The sequence below is a fragment of the Rutilus rutilus genome (assembly GCF_951802725.1).
Source record: "Rutilus rutilus genome assembly, chromosome: 1".
Classification (NCBI taxonomy): domain Eukaryota; kingdom Metazoa; phylum Chordata; class Actinopteri; order Cypriniformes; family Leuciscidae; genus Rutilus; species Rutilus rutilus.
The window spans coordinates 66,616,393-66,632,813 of record NC_140209.1 but is presented as its reverse complement, the minus strand read 5'-3'; the positions used below and the strand labels follow the sequence as shown (position 1 = coordinate 66,632,813).

Below are 16,421 nucleotides of genomic sequence, written 5' to 3'. Positions count from 1 at the left end.
CTCAAAGTCCAAAATACATAACACTTTTCAAAAATTCTTTTGGATATGATTTACTTAAGTCCAGATGATATAAAAAATGACATGAAATTATTTGTTGCTTATCATTTTCTACTCTTGCCTGTTTAAGGGTTAAAGTATTAATTTCACTCAACAACCAACCAAATAAATAAATAAATAAATACTGCCTGAACAGAAGTGCTTCTCTCTCAGATAAATGCTGTTCTTCTGAACTTTCTATTCAAAGAATCCTGAAAAAAAGTGAACAACTGAAAATAATCAGAAATGTTTCTTGATTCTCACAAGTGCTCCTAAAAAGAAATGTAAGTGTAGAGGCCCTGCAAGTTATGCATTACAATATGTTAATCACATAATGCATCTGATAGTTAGTCAAAACATACTTACAAAGCCACAGATGCTCAGAGCTGAGGCTCTTAAAGGAGCTGTGGGCTGTAGTTAGCTCCTGTTGACACTGGGAAAAGAGACAAATAGAAGAAACATTATTATTCAGCAATGATTATTGGATAATGACTAGCCGGGCCTGGGTCAGAGAGAGCGCGAGAGAGAGCCTTTGAGGAAACGCGCTAGGCCTAACTTACCTCAAAACGCCACGCATTAACTGACGAGTAAAATATGCCATAACTGGTCGTTAAAAAGACGGAAAACCATTGTTTGTGTAGATATTAGATTGAGTCCATCTGCTGGAAAAGGCAGTCAGTCAATTTTATGGCATTTAATGGGATATGAAAGCGGCAGTTTCGAGGAAAACTAAGTAAAGTAAAATTAAGTAAAGTTCCTTTAGACTGTCCTGTGAGCTGTTATTAAAAGCCTATTCGATTTTATTATTTACTTTCTTCATAAATGTAGCTATATTTAAGTGATATTGGTAATGGTTTACTTTGTAAAAGTAACTTATAAAATTAATTTGTTCAGTAAAAAGTACTTACCTCAGAAAAACCATAGAAACCCCCAGCTGGAGTCTAGCGATGGCGATCCACTCTCTCTCGCAGGGACGCCCGTTATGAGCGCGCGCTCTCGACAGACACGTGACGTCACACAAACCTCTGCTTGTTGCGCGCGAGCAACAATTTAAATTTTGTGAGGTGTAAACAAAGTTTATATATATAAGCTGAAAAATTAGTTGTTTTCACTGCTTTCAAGTGAGTTTAGTCAACAAATTCACACAAATACATACAAACGTCCCTGACAACTTTATTACGTGTAATTGACACGTTTCTGTTGAATATTTACTTTATAGAAATGGTTTTGTGTCTTCGAAAAAGTCCGTTAGCATCTCAACCATTTTCAGAAGAGGTAAGTTAGGCCTACGTTAAGGCTAATAGACTGGAGCTCTTGTTTATGAAAGTTTGGGGTTTTAACCACATCCTTGTGTAGATAACAGTTTTTGTTTTGTTTTGCTGGTAATTTGTCAATGGGTGATTGGAAGTAAGCTAATGTATTTAACCTAAAAGAATGCACTGCACTGTTAATCAGTGAGGAAACTTACAAATAGTGATTAAAAAAAAAGTGATTTCAGGAGCAACAGGAAAAAAACCTCTACAACAAAGGGTGAATTATTGTTTAATCATGATATTAATTTCATATGTATCTATTTATATTAATATATAATTAATTATTATATTAATTAATATATTATCTTAAGAAATATATCTTATATATATATATTATTCTTTCTCTTTTCTGCAGTTCACCTCTGCTCTAGCTTGGTTTCTTGTAATAAACCCTATTGTAAATCCTATGTAACATTGTTGGATCTGTGAAATTGCATGATATGTTCTAGATCATCATGCTGAAGGCCTGCACCCCCTGTCCAAGAAAATCTCTACGGCTATGAACCATATGACTAGTAAGCAAAACCACCTCAAACATACAGTGCACTACTGTTCAAAAGTTTGGGGTCTGAAAGATTTATGCTTTTGAAAGAAGTCTCACATTTTAAAATCATTAACCCCAGGTTTCTTCGTGTGATTGTCCTTGAGAAGCCCATAGGCTAAATAATAGGCGACAAATATAATGGTATAATGGTCGTAGTTATAATAATTTATTTAACTATTATGATAACAGGATATATTGGTTTATTTTATTTCTCTAGGTCTGTTTTGCGCTATGTTGGCCAGTGAGACAGACACCATACTGTCCAACTCAGGGGTATTTATTCATTTGTATGTATTTTTTACTGATAAATACTGAAATTCTTTTTACTTTTAAATGCTAAATGTGGTTCAGGCACGCAAGTTATTTTTCACAGATATCTGGCCAGCTTACTCATAGCTCATACTCTTAGCCTTTAAAATGTTTGAATTGATATCCCCAATGCAATATCAGCGGGTAAAGATATCATTAGTGTTCTTAAACTTATGGCTGTGCTCTTGTTATCAGATGAGATATAATCCCTAGCGTTTGGCCCTATGATTCTTCAGTACAAGATCTTGATGCCATCCACACTCAGTAGATGAAGAAGGTGAGTTTCACAATAGCTGCCACTATCACAAATCAAGAGACCGAACACACCAGGCTTTCATCCATATGAACACACCCATATGTAGGCATGGGTACTGAAACACAGTATTAAATGGGCCCTGGGGCCAAATTATATGAAGACCGCAGTATCGATAAGCTTGGACGTTATCAGTTCTGCTGACGGTACTGAAGAAATTAATTACACGCACTATTTATTAAATACATTGTCTTGCAAATTGTATCTCACCAGCTGTTTCTATATGCGATAGGGGTGATTGCATTGGAGTTTTTCCCTCTTTTGCACTTCGCTTTAGGCAGTGCCGCGGTACCTGAGAAAACGTTTTGGAAAAGACGGGCTATGGACCCAACCAACTCTATAGGAGGGGAGGGGAGAACTCCCTCACATGGTACAACCCATGCAGAGGCTGCGCGCTGCGGTGTCAGAATGCGGAACGTGTGTAGCCTAATGTAACTAACGTGACAAATGTGAGAAAAAAAAACAATCCTCGACCAGCCCAAAAGTGAAGCGGCCCACCGGGAATTCTCCCGATTCTCCCGATTACCCACCCCGGGCCTGACTGAATTGTTTACCTAAAGTAAACTTCTTTGACTTTTATGCACATCATGTCTTTTTTTTTAAATATAACTTTTTCTAAAATTATAGTCCTACTTTAAAAAAAATCCCAATATATCACCTTATACACAGTATCGAAATATATGGCAATTTATTGAATCGTGACCCATGTATCATGATGCGTACCGTATCGCCAGATTCTTGCCAGCCCTAATCACTAATAAATATCTGTGCGTCTGTGCATTTTACCTTTGCTTTTCGAATTAGCACCAAGCAAAGCCAATTCGGTACATTATGTGTTATTTACAGTGATGATTTTACTTGTTTTATTATTAAAAGGTAATATTAAAGGTTAAAAATGGCCCACGGTAATAGACCTGCAAAAAATATAGATATAGCAAAAAACTGATATTGCAATATTTAATTTTTTCTGCAATATATAATGCAATATGAAAAACTATTTCACCAAATTACTTGAATAGCTCGATTTGGAAGTAATTAATCATTCTAGAGCGGCTGGAGGCGTGCCGTGTGGGCGGAGCTAAAGAATCACGAGCGCGTGTGGTTTTACAATAAACAAACAGACACCTACAGTGGCCAGCTAAACAAATGTATTTACACACACCATACATCGCATGCTCCATAGATACATCCCTTGCGTTATGCAGTTCATTGGAACGAAACCGTAGCCAAGCGACATCTAGTGTATACATCTATACCCGCCCGCGTGTAGATGTATACACTAGATGTCGCCTTCGCTACTGCAGTTCATTGGAACGAAACCGTAGCCAAGGCGACATCTATGTACTTATCTATACCCACCCGCGCCGTCAGATCATTTGGACGTGTGCTGTGTTCAAGAGATAACAACGATATAAATACTGTTCATTTTCTCACACAAACCGCTCGTTTCGTGTCTTAGGCCATCAATGTGTACTTACGATGGGGAATTGTTTAATTTGGACGATGGGGAATTGTTTTAATTTGGACTCTGTGCTTGTGTTTTGAGCCAGTGACCATAGACCTGCATTATATGACTGACAGACAAGAACGGTTTGACCTAAAAATATCAAAATTGAAACTACTGCGGAAACAAAGACACCTACATCTTGGATGCCCTTGAGGTAAGCTAAAACATACCAAAATTTTATTTCAAAGTGAACTATCCCTTTAAGAGCCACAAAACGGTATGTATCGTTTCAATTTCTTTTAAAAAATGACCAAATTTGAAAGGTGAGACTTTTTGTTTAATATGTTTAATATCAAAAGTAACCGAAAAGTAACCTGGTCTGTCCTGTCTGTCAGCGTGTTGTCAGTCTCCTCTCTGCTCCGAGATGTATTTTTCACTGCGTGAGAACCATAGACTGTAAAAAAATACAAGTGCTGAGTCCCAATTCGCATACTATCCGTCCTAAATAGTATGCGAAACTAGAATTAGTACTTCCCAAATTGTAGTATGTTGAAATGAGTATTCCAAAGATACCCGGATGGTCTACTATTTCCGATTAGAATTCGAAGTGCAGATCAATGCACACTCTACGGCTAATATTGCCCACAACCCATTGCGTGCGGGAGGGAGGAGCTTTGTGGTGATGGTGGTGATGTAAACATGGCAGCCAGTGTGGTGAACAATCGAGTCCAATTGAAGAGATGAGTCCGAGCTGCGTCAATAGCAGAGGAGAAAGTGCAGCGGAGATCCGCCCTCAGTTTTTAAGTGTAAGAATTCAAATGTTTAACCCTAATTAAAGTTATATTTTATTGTATCGTAATATTAATGGGGTTATGTTGTGCCAAAAAAGTACCGTGTTTATCTTGTAGGGTAAATAAAAAGGCTCTAGTACAGTGTCATGCAAGTGTCTTTTTTAATGTATTTCTTTTGATGTTTCTGTCTTAGATTTATAGCCTACCTTACTATAAACTCTTATGAAAATAAACACCTTTTATACACTAACCTAACCACACTGACTTATTTGTAGTAATATTGTGGCTGTACAAATGTTAACTTTATCAGTCCAACCAAAGAAACATGGTTACTACACTTTTACTATAGTAAAAGCATGGTTCATTTTCATCTGGGTATTTTTGAGTATTATAACTATTGTTTAACGTATGTTATACTTAATTTTATATATAAAATACGTTAAACAATAGTTATACTATAAACTTTAAATAGTTTAACTCAGAAAATAAGTAGCTTTCGTTACACACATTGCAAGTTGATGGGAATAGTAAATAAAATTATATTGGACATATACGAATGAAATGTAAAATGTTTTGTTAACAGTTGCGGTGTGCGTAACTAGGCAACCACGTTCTCGTTCACGTTGCATGACGTCATCGAAGTATGTCCTAGAACGTGCATACTCTTTTGCTACACACTCAAAAGTATGTACTTTTTCCTCACAAAAAAAGTACATACTTTTAGGTCGTAGTATAAGTAGGCGAATTGGGACTCAGCCATGGTGTGGCGTGAGAGCAGCTTAGCTTGTCGGACATAGCGACAGTAACTAAGGGGGGTGGGTCTTTGCGAAGGGTCAATTGGATCCAACTCTCCTGCATATTTAGAATTCCCCAGCATTACATATCAGTTCTTGGGCCATTATTATTTATCTTTATATTACCGCTGGGTCAAATTATACGGTTATAATGCCCCAATTACACAACACGGTTATGACATTCAAATCTACACTGTTTGTAAACCTGCTCTATCCATTCAAACTGATCCAATTTCTGCATGTGTAAATAACATTCTTTATTTTCAGAATTCTTTAACCTGTTCTTAAATCAGAATTTTTTAATTAAGGGTCTATTATTTCTTTTTGATCTAACTCATAAATTGCTTTTATTGGCATAAGCTATTTTTCCATCTTACAATTTTTCTCGATTGTTTACACACATTTTCTGAAAGCATACCTCATATTCTCAGAACTCTACACAGTACACACAAATCAAAACACACACACACAATGGGCAAAACCCCTCAATTCTCCTGTAAAATTAAACTTTACATTCAAAACAATGTTATTTCTTCTCAAAATGGTATTATGTTTTCAAATGACACACACAAACCATCATATAAATAGACATTTATAAGAACCAGCTGAACACTGATGTGCTCAATGTAAAACACTATGATGAATGGAAAACACTTCTTCTCCATTCATCACAATGACTTAGGCCTTTTTTTTTTGTTCAGTGTTACACTTACTACAGACAGTACATATACATAAGTGTGTTGTTAAATATTTGAGAATATTGTTTTTATACTCAGAACAGACAAATACACGGTAACAAATATATTTTATTTTTCCCACAAAAACAATGTACACAGTGTACATCCCAACCAACACAAAGTTGTACATACAGTACAGTGGTCTACATACAAAACAACAGAAGAATTTACTGTATACAGTTACAGTAAAAAAAAAAAAAAAAAATCCAGTGTTGGCATCCATTGCCCCATTGAAGAGCTCACCTGTTGCCCTTTCATGCTAAAGCTCTGATTGCTGATTGTAAAACTGTGTGACGGGTGTTTGCCCATGTGAAGAGTCGGTGTGCATATTTGAATGGCAGTGTGTTCCTTGTGAAAACAAGAGATTTTCTGCATGAAAATTGTGCCAAAAGCAGAGAATTGTGTGTAGTGTTTTGAAAAAAGTGTGTTTTAGATCTGCAATTTGAGTGTAAAGCAGGAATTGTGCTTGTAGTTTAGCAGAATTGGCTCAGGGGGTTGGTGAATGAGTTACATGTTGTGCTCATTGTGTCTCAAGTACCAGAATTTGTGTGTAAACAATTGAGAAAAACTGTAAATTGGCCAGATTAAATAGATCAATAATAGAATAAAACTTTTTTACAAGAAAATAGACTTACCTATTTGTATGCACAAATAGGCCTAACCCCTAACCGTTCGGTTAGAGTAACTGCTTCATTCGACTGAATGGCCTGGAGAAGCGATCATGTGTCAGAAGTGAAAGTGAAAGAAGGATCTTCTGCAGTTTGGGACGTTAAAAGTGCTGACGCACCGACTCTTTGTGTAAAGCTGAAGCGAGTAAACGTTCAAAAGCGGTGATCAGAAAGAGCTTTACCCAAAGCTGAGTGTTAGAGCTATACTTTACATATTATACAGTGTGCAGGTGAAAGATGCTGCACACATCGACAAAGACGCCGACCGGAGGATTCTCTTTTGAGAACACACGCAGGTGAGACATCTATAACAACATGATCAAGACGTAAATAATAAATAATATGATCAAGACATTACTACAATTTACATTGATTGCCAAGCGCTAATATGCTGACGAAGCCAAAACGATTGCAAAACATCAAAGTGTTTTGACACATGAATGAGTAGGGGAGCGCGGGGCACAACCTAACGCGGGGTTAGTTGTAACACGCTTGTTTTAAATACTTCCGCACATGCTTGGATGACGGAACTTTGTTTATTTACTAGTTGCCATATCAACAACACTATATAGAAAAAAAAAAATCCGCCAAAATTATTTTCTTTTTGGAAGATAGACATTTATTAAACCATAGCAAAAGTAAATTTCTTACTTAAGTTAATTTTTCATCTCTATTTTTTGTGTTTATTTAAAATAAGACAAATCTGATATTATTTTAATCTCCAAGATGAGACAGTTGAGATAGTTCTTTAATGCTTCGCTAACTAGCAGAAGACACTAGCAGGGTTTAAATCCCAGTTGTGCAGGCGGGGCATGTTGTCACACTGTGTTACAATGTGCCCCTATTAGAAATATGCTATTATATTCTATACTTTTATTAATTTTATTGAGAAAACGTGAGAAAAGGGTGAATAAAGACTGAGAGTCAATGTCCAGAAATTTCTAATTATTTATTTGTTTTGAACTATGTTGTATAGCTGTGTTTTCATGTGTTCGTGGTCAAAACTCAAAAATGAGTTTATATTTAATTATTAAAAATTGCCATTATTTTATATGAAAAAGTTTTTTAATAGTATTTTATTTAGAAAATATTTTAGTTTGTTTTGTATATTTTTTTATTAGATCAGATAACATTTTAAGCTGCCATATGTCATGTTACAATGTGCCCCTCACATGTTACAATGTACCCCACCTATGGGGCATGTTGTCACATTTCACTTCCATTTTTCGGGCTATATCAAGAAAAAAGTATATACTGTATTAATAAAACAAAAACACATAATTGTACTAGACATGTGGGAAATTAATGTGGGGAAAAAATAAATACTCTGAACCATAAGTAGATTTGCACAAACTGAGAAAGTCAAAAAGCGTTAGGTTGTGCCCCGCTCTCCCCTAAACATGGCCTACTCCTAAAACAACATAATAGTAACAAAAAGTAGGCCTAACTTAATAATGCCATATCTTTTAATTGTATTGTATCTGTTTGTTTATTCATTTATAGAAATGCTGTTCTGGAAGCAAATTTATCAGAGAAGGGTTACAGTGCACCAAACGCCAGGAAGACTGGCACCACCATTGCTGGCCTGATATTCAAAGTCTGTTTCGACGCTGCAAAAGCATGATTTGTGTTGTTAATTACTGATTAAATATTTATAATTTAAGTCTATGTTGTAATTCATTTCCATATCATTTAAGTCTATATTGTAATTCAAGTAATTGCAAATAAACTTAGCTATATTAAATTAATATGATGGTATGTAATATTTAGTTATAATAAACCAAAAAATAAATGGATTCTATTTTAGGATGGAGTGATTTTAGGTGCAGACACCAGAGCCACGGATGATATGGTCGTAGCTGATAAAAACTGCATGAAAATCCACTACATAGCTCCCAAAATCTAGTGAGTGAATCTTTTGGTTGCTCATCATCATAGTTCAAGTCTCTATCTAAACTAAATTTTATAGTGCCTGTTTTAATTGTTTTCTTTTTCTTTGGTTCTTCTTACCACAATAGCTGTTGTGGTGCGGGTGTTGCTGCTGATGCTGAGGTCACTACTCAGATGATGTCTTCAAATGTAGAACTGCATTCACTGAGCACAGGACGACCTCCTCTTGTGGCCATGGTGACCCGACAGCTCAAACAGATGCTGTTCAGGTGAAAGTGTCATAGTCATTCAATTTGATTGAAGTGATTAAGGCAAAGTGATTGATACATCAAAATACATCATTCTTTCTTTATTTAAGATATTGCTCACTAGTTAACTGATAAAATTACTTTATCTTAAAGAGCTATTTAAATATATATTATCCAGGTCCAGGACTAGGGCTGACTGTTTCCCTTTTTTTTTTTGTAGGTATCAGGGGCACATTGGTTCTTCTCTAATTGTGGGAGGTGTGGATATTAACGGCCCACAGCTCTATAGCGTCTAACCTCATGGTTCCTATGATAAGCTTCCTTTCCTCACCATGGGTACTTTATCCCCTTTATTTGAATGAACACAATCAAACATGTTTTTTCTGCACTTATTTATCAAAACTATATATTACAGGGTCTGGAGCAGCTGCTGCCATTTCTGTATTTGAAGATCGTTTCAAGCCAAATATGGAGGTCAGACAACTGTTAAGACATTCTTATTGATATTTTCCAACATGGTATTGTATATGCTGTTATTGTAGTTACATTTGCATTTTAACTAGGGGTCTACGGACCCCTGAGGGCCCTTCAAAGGGGAAGTACAAACACTTGCTTGATGCTGGAGAACAGACCTCATTGGTCCCTGCAGAAGCTCAATGAATGAACCTCAATCATTCTCGTGTGTCAAGCGAGCATGTTTGATCTTACTTTTACCAAATTCAATCTGACATTTATTTTTATTCTTTGCTTCTTACCCTCAGTGTAATCTTTATTGTTGAATCCCACTTCCCAAACACACCTTCTGTATTTGTTCTTGTCAATTCCACACATAAACGCTTGGGAAATGTAAAGCTAGAGGAAGGAAAGCAGCTGGTGAGAGATGCCATCACTGCAGGCATCTTCTGTGATCTTGGTTCTGGCAGCAATGTAGACCTATGTGTGATCACAGAGAAAGCTGTGGATTATCTGAGGGGATATGACCAGCCTGTTCGGAAAGGATTGAGGTAAGAATAAGATGAATGTGGAAGTGTAATGTGTATGCCTAGTATAGAGCTCTGCAGTGATTATTATTTTTGTTGGCCAACCCAGAAGTTAGCATCACCCTGGTTCCCTCAACAAAAACTCAATAGGATGTTTTCATTGGCTTTTTTGTATTATTGCAGAAAATAAGCTCTGTGAAAAAAAAAAAGAAAAGAAATTCTTACACTTTTTGTTCATCATGATAATCTTCACAAATTAACAACTTTTAAATCTGAAGCCTATAAATACAATTGTCAGAAGGCTATAAACAAACTACACCACATTGCAGGACCTCAGCTTCACCATCACTATAGCTTCCAACAAATTGACAACTTCCAACTAGCGAGTAGATGATTTTTCCAGTACAGTGTGATGACATTTAATGTCCCTGACAACCTTTGTAGTCCCATTCACAAAGCCACTTGTTAGCAACGCCTTTTTCAAGACAAGTAAAAACTTAAAAAAAAAAAATTGCAATGATAACCCTAATCCCTAACCCTAGCCACAGACCTTATTTCTGGCAAAACATTTTTTTTTTTAAATCTATTGACTTCAGGACGGTGGAACCAGAAGTGCTAAAATGCTAACTCATTTCTGGGTTTTGGCCTACAAAATGTCTTCCCTGCAGCACTCTATTCACTTACTTGTGAACTATTCTATGTCATTTTTTAGTAAACATAGGGCCAGATTTTTGTGGTTAAAAAAAACACTGTCAGGATTTACTAAAGACAAAAAATTTGTAGACATTTTTAATGAAACCGAATGTTAAGGTTTCATTATAATACTATATATTGCTATATATTTACTTGTATATATATATTTACCACGTAAACTTATGCACGACCTGCTTTCTGGAATATACCCCTAATCAACTCTCATCCTGATCAATCCTCTTTTAATAACCTTCTGAGTTTACAACTGCACATATTTATTCATAAAATCTCTTAACATTCAAAAACATGTTCTCTCTTTCTTCTAAATCACCAGGGAGGGTACCTACAGATACAAGCCAGGCACTACTGCTGTGCTCACAAAAACAGTTATTCCATTACCACTGGATGTTGTGGATGAATCTGTTCAAGTGATGGACACTGAATGAGAATATATGCGCAATTCTTTACACTCTTTCCTTCACTCTTTAGGAAATAAGGTATATGTGAATAGGTTTCCTTTCTGGATAAAAATGGAAAACTATATTTTTCATAATTTTAGAAGTAGCCATACGCTTTAGGACTTTCCATGTATTCAGTAATTTGTATTTGAGCTACTCAAGACTGTTTTGCAAAATGCATAATATTAAAAAGTGTGTTTCCTTACCTTTCCTTAACTCATCAGACATAAATAGTCCATTCAATAAAATGTAAGATTAAAAAATGAAAGATTGTCATTTTTGTTGTATTTTTTAAAAAAAAAACGATCAAGCTAAATATTCATTTGTTGGATACAAAGGCAATATTAACCATAAATATTTGTATCGTCTTATAAGAGCTTTACAACCAGATATTTCAGCATGATGGGAAATTGATTACTACTACATTGTTCACAGCAAAGTGAGCAGACATATTTATACATATTTGTATTTATATATTTACAAACTCATGAAGAAACAAACTGCATGCCTTTTAAATATTTAAAGTTAGTGAAAGCATGAGAATTATTCTTGGTCACAATTGTTACGGTGGGGAACTATAAATCAGTCAGTTAAAAATGTATCAGTTGCTGAATAAGACCCATTATAAAGTTGCAATATTTTATTGTAAAAATATTGTACTTTTTTTTAATAAAATGCAATTATGTAAGAGCATCATAAATCAAGAATAAATATAAAAAGTATAATTTAATTTTTACATTGTTTTGTAATATACAAAGTTTGTGACACCACCTACATGTTTGTGTCCTGTGATCATGAAATGTATGATCAAGAGCAAAGAACCTACAATCACTATAGGACCAGTTTCTCAATACTGAGACCATTTGTTTTTTAAAATCTTTTCACACAGTGAGCACAACAGGCTAAACTGTGGATCATTTATCATTGCTTTAGCACACAATGCATTCAATGGGTAGATCTTTCAAATTACATAAACTATTTTCTCATTAATGAACAGGCCAATTTGAATGTTTACATACTCTCTTTTCAAATCTGTTAAATCCTAACATAATACAAAAGTATAATACCATATTGAAAATATTCCAAATCTAAAAAAAATAAAGGCTATCAAAATTATTAGATGCAAACACTCATCACCATTTATACAAAAGGGGGAAACTGAGGACAAATTGTGTATACTGTAATATATGGACCATGAAATGTATCAAAGAAATTTTACAGCGAAAACAGTGTTTGTTGGGTGAGAAACTTTGCGGGCCCTATCTTGCACCCAGCGCAATTGACTTTGTACACCGACGCATGTATCATTCCTATTTTGCACCCGACGCACAGCGGACTTTTATGGCAAGCCAAAGTATTCATAAACGCCCAATCAGGCGTCTGATTGCACACTGACACTCCAAAAGCGTGCATCCCCATACAATGTTACTTTTCTGTCTTTTACGGCCCTGACGAGAACGTCGGCCTCCTCGGATGTGAACTGCTCCTGGCGTGCGCCTGCATGGCAAATCTGTCGTCATAATAGCAATCCGCCATGGAACAAGCGCGCCTGCCCTTAAAGGGACTGTGAGATGTCGCTCTGGTTGGTTTATTTCACGTTACGCCAAAACCACACCTATGAATAATGAAGCTACTTCAGACCAACCCATTTTAGTCATTTATCCCGCCGGTATAATAGCAACAGCACCCGATATCCACCCACAAAGTGTTTCTCGTTTGATACTTGCATTTCAGATCGTTAAAATAGGGCCCTGCTATAGTGTAATGGAAGAATGACTTGATTTGAGACGTGTTTTGATAGTTTTAGTGCATTTTGAAAGTTGGTTAGGAGAACTGTGTGCCATATGAAAAAATAAATGACTTTAGGATAGAGTCCTAGCAATTGTAAATATGGCAGCTGCATTTGACACATTTTAATTGCTTTCCTTTTTAGTGTTTTGAGACATATAATAAAGGGCAAACTGTGATTAAAACTGCTCATGTGGCTTTTTGTAAAATGTTCACATGAATTCAAGATCATCACTTTGATAGTTGACAATAGTGTCAAATATCATTTTACACCCTTCAACCTATTTTTTTCTCATGTAACTGGAGGAATTAAATGAGTTAAATAACATATCTATACACAAAGATCTCATAATGAAATATCTTATTGTGAGGATGCCTTTTCTAGTAGCCTGACTTAAAAGGGAGATTCGAAATTAACTAATTAACTAGTTGATTTCAAAGTTTTGGTTGTCTTTCCTTGCTTTCTACAAATAATTTTCCTAATTATATCATTGTTTATTATGAAACGCTCTTGACATGCTGATTAATAATGCTAAATTTTGAAGAAAAAAAAACATCTCGTCTAAACTTGTTTATTTAAAAAGGTCGGAGGCATTTGTATTACTAATTGGCTAATTGTATTTGCTGGACCGCCAGATGTAATGACAAGGTAGCATTGTAATTAAGTCTCTCTGTCTGCTATTGATGACCCCTGATATGACTTCTGGAAGCATCTTACTCAGTACTTGTAGTCGTATAGGGTCTAACATAGGCCTAGATGTTGTTGATTTAGATGATTTAACAAGTTTACACCATTCTTCCACTTCTGTAGCAAAAAATTACTGGAATGTCCATTTTGTGTTCCATTTTCCGGACTGCTCTCTTGCTGTTTTTCCGGACTGCTCTCTTCCTGTTTTTCCGGACTGCACTCTTGCTGTTTTTCCGGACTGCTCTCTTGCTGTTTTTCCGGACTGCTCTCTTGCTGTTTTTCCGGACTGCTCTCTTGCTGTTTTTCCGGACTGCTCTCTTGCTGTTTTTCCGGACTGCTCTCTTGCTGTTTTTCCGGACTGCTCTCTTGCTGTTTTTCCGGACTGCTCTCTTGCTGTTTTTCCGGACTGCTCTCTTGCTGTTTTTCCGGACTGCTCTCTTGCTGTTTTTCCGGACTGCTCTCTTGCTGTTTTTCCGGACTGCTCTCTTGCTGTTTTTCCGGACTGCTCTCTATGATGCACCCAGAATACATCGCGGCATGAAGCATGTCACCATTGATGAGATTCATGCTGTGAATCTTGATGTCTGTTTGTGTCTAAACCTTGCAGGAGTTTAAAAGTGTTTTGTGTACAATGTGTTTTTAAACAGGAGCGCAAAAATTTTGGACAAGTTTTTTTATTTATTATTCAGTTTGTCTAGTTAAAACACTGCTGGATCTCATTTTAGTCACAGTGTAACTAAAATCAATTATTCTCAAGAGATCAGCAAATAAGGCCACTCATGCGATGAGTATGACAGCTGTATCATCAGCAAGAGGCCAACATCATTTGATCACGATTTCTCTTGCTGCTCTTGCTATAACAAACAGATACACCAGCCAGAGAAAAACTAATGTTAAAAAATCTAATTAAGAGCCCAACTAAAGCACTGATCTCCTTAATGGTGGTATCAAACCAACTATCATTTTCAATAAAACATCAACATCTAAACCTCTGCTAATTCTTAATAAGAACTTTTGTAGATGTATGACAGAAATAAGGTCAACCTGGTTAGTTATAAGTGAAGCTGGTAATGTTGTTTATAAAATTGTTTAATCCTCCTCGGTTGAGATCTTGAGAGATTTGTCTTTTTTTCTTCAGTTGATTTCATCTAAGGCTGTGGCTGGAAATCAGTTGTAGTTCTTGTGTTTCTCTTTTTTTTTCAGTCCTTGTTGTTCCTCTGTCCTTCAGTGATTCTGCTTGTTATCACTTAATTATCTCATTAACTCCAACACTGATTCAGTGTTACATTTAACACCCGTGTGCACACCGAGCAGTATTTATTTAATCTGGGCTAACCCATGTGGGGCCTAAATGGAAACTGAGGACAAATCTGGCTGGGCCCCAGTTAGATAGTCCATGTCAAGCCCATTTGGGTGTGCTGGCTGGGTAAGACCAAAACAAACTCACGGTGGCGATGACGTGATTAACCCGCGGCCATGCATGTAATATTCTTAATATCATTATTGCCATTTTTACAGTTAAAAAAGGGAATTGGGCTGATAGGCTTATGACTACAAGGTACACAAGTGGGCTGCATTGGAAATCGCATACTTCCCTACTATACAGTAGGTGAAAAACAGTATGTGACAAAAGAAGGATGTCCAATCCATTCACAGTACTCATGAAAGAGTAGGCAAAACATAGATGACTTTCTTCTTCCGGTGAGATACTGAAGTGTGCATACGATGGACACTTTACCATCTCTTGAGGCCACTGGAGAGAATTTGTGAATGGCATTGAGGCAACACAACTGAAGTTGTTAGGTCACATGATAATGACAGCATGGCGAATGTAGTATGTCCAGATTTCATTCATACTACACACACTCATACTATATAGAACATACTTGTTTAGCGGTCGTGAAGTAATTACTTGTTCAGAATAAGTACCTACTCAAGAGACTATGCGATTTAAGATGTAGCTCTATTGTCTATGTTGGATATATCACTTCCTTTTAATATCGTTTAAGCTTATGGTCTGCCTTTATGTGGAAGAGGCAGGCAGGCAGCTTTCGCCATCATTTGTAAAGACCTGCCCATTACTCCAACCTGCAGATACCCACACTTGGGAATTCTGGCAGGCAGTCGAAATTGGCAAAACACCACCTTAAGAAAAAGCATTGCCTCCCCATCAGCCATCCCAGATTTATTACAGTATATAAAATATTATTATATGCAGTGTTTTCTGTACCACATTTTAGCAAATGCGCTTTTAACATGATGATATAAAAATTATGTACCATGAAAAAATGGCAAGAAACATGTCTGCTGCTTGCACGAACATAACTTCATCAATAGATATGACTCTTATGAACCGGTTCTTTTTGGTGAGTCCAAAACACAACCATCCCAATTCACAATTCTTTTTTTTACTGTTTTTCCATTATTTATGTATAGTAGCCTATTATTTTCCACAACGTTACTAACTCAACTGTTGCTATTAATTGTTTCTTCCTTTAACAGCTCACTAAGCAAAGATCTAAAAATATTCATTGACACCAGGGTCTGCAATTTCATGTCATTTTGTAAAAAGTTCCAATCACTGGGTGCCACATACCAAAAAGCTTTTTTTCTAAATCCAGTTCATGCAAGTGGAACTGAGAGGGTATAGAGGGAGAGTGGGGTACAACATTTTCACTAAACCTACTTGGGGTTCAGAGTATTTACTTTTTCCCTCATTAATTT

At 36.2% G+C, this 16,421-nt stretch overlaps 1 pseudogene across 1 annotated transcript; it reads left to right on the top strand.

Moving 5' to 3' along the window:
• Window positions 1–6,976: 6,976 nt before the first annotated feature.
• Window positions 6,977–11,488, top strand: LOC311296109 (proteasome subunit beta type-7-like; annotated as a pseudogene). Its single transcript, XR_014630350.1, has 8 exons — window positions 6,977–7,248; window positions 8,456–8,549; window positions 8,760–8,857; window positions 8,971–9,111; window positions 9,311–9,426; window positions 9,506–9,564; window positions 9,943–10,094; window positions 11,098–11,488. The product of XR_014630350.1 is annotated as a proteasome subunit beta type-7-like (transcript).
• Window positions 11,489–16,421: the final 4,933 nt, after the last annotated feature.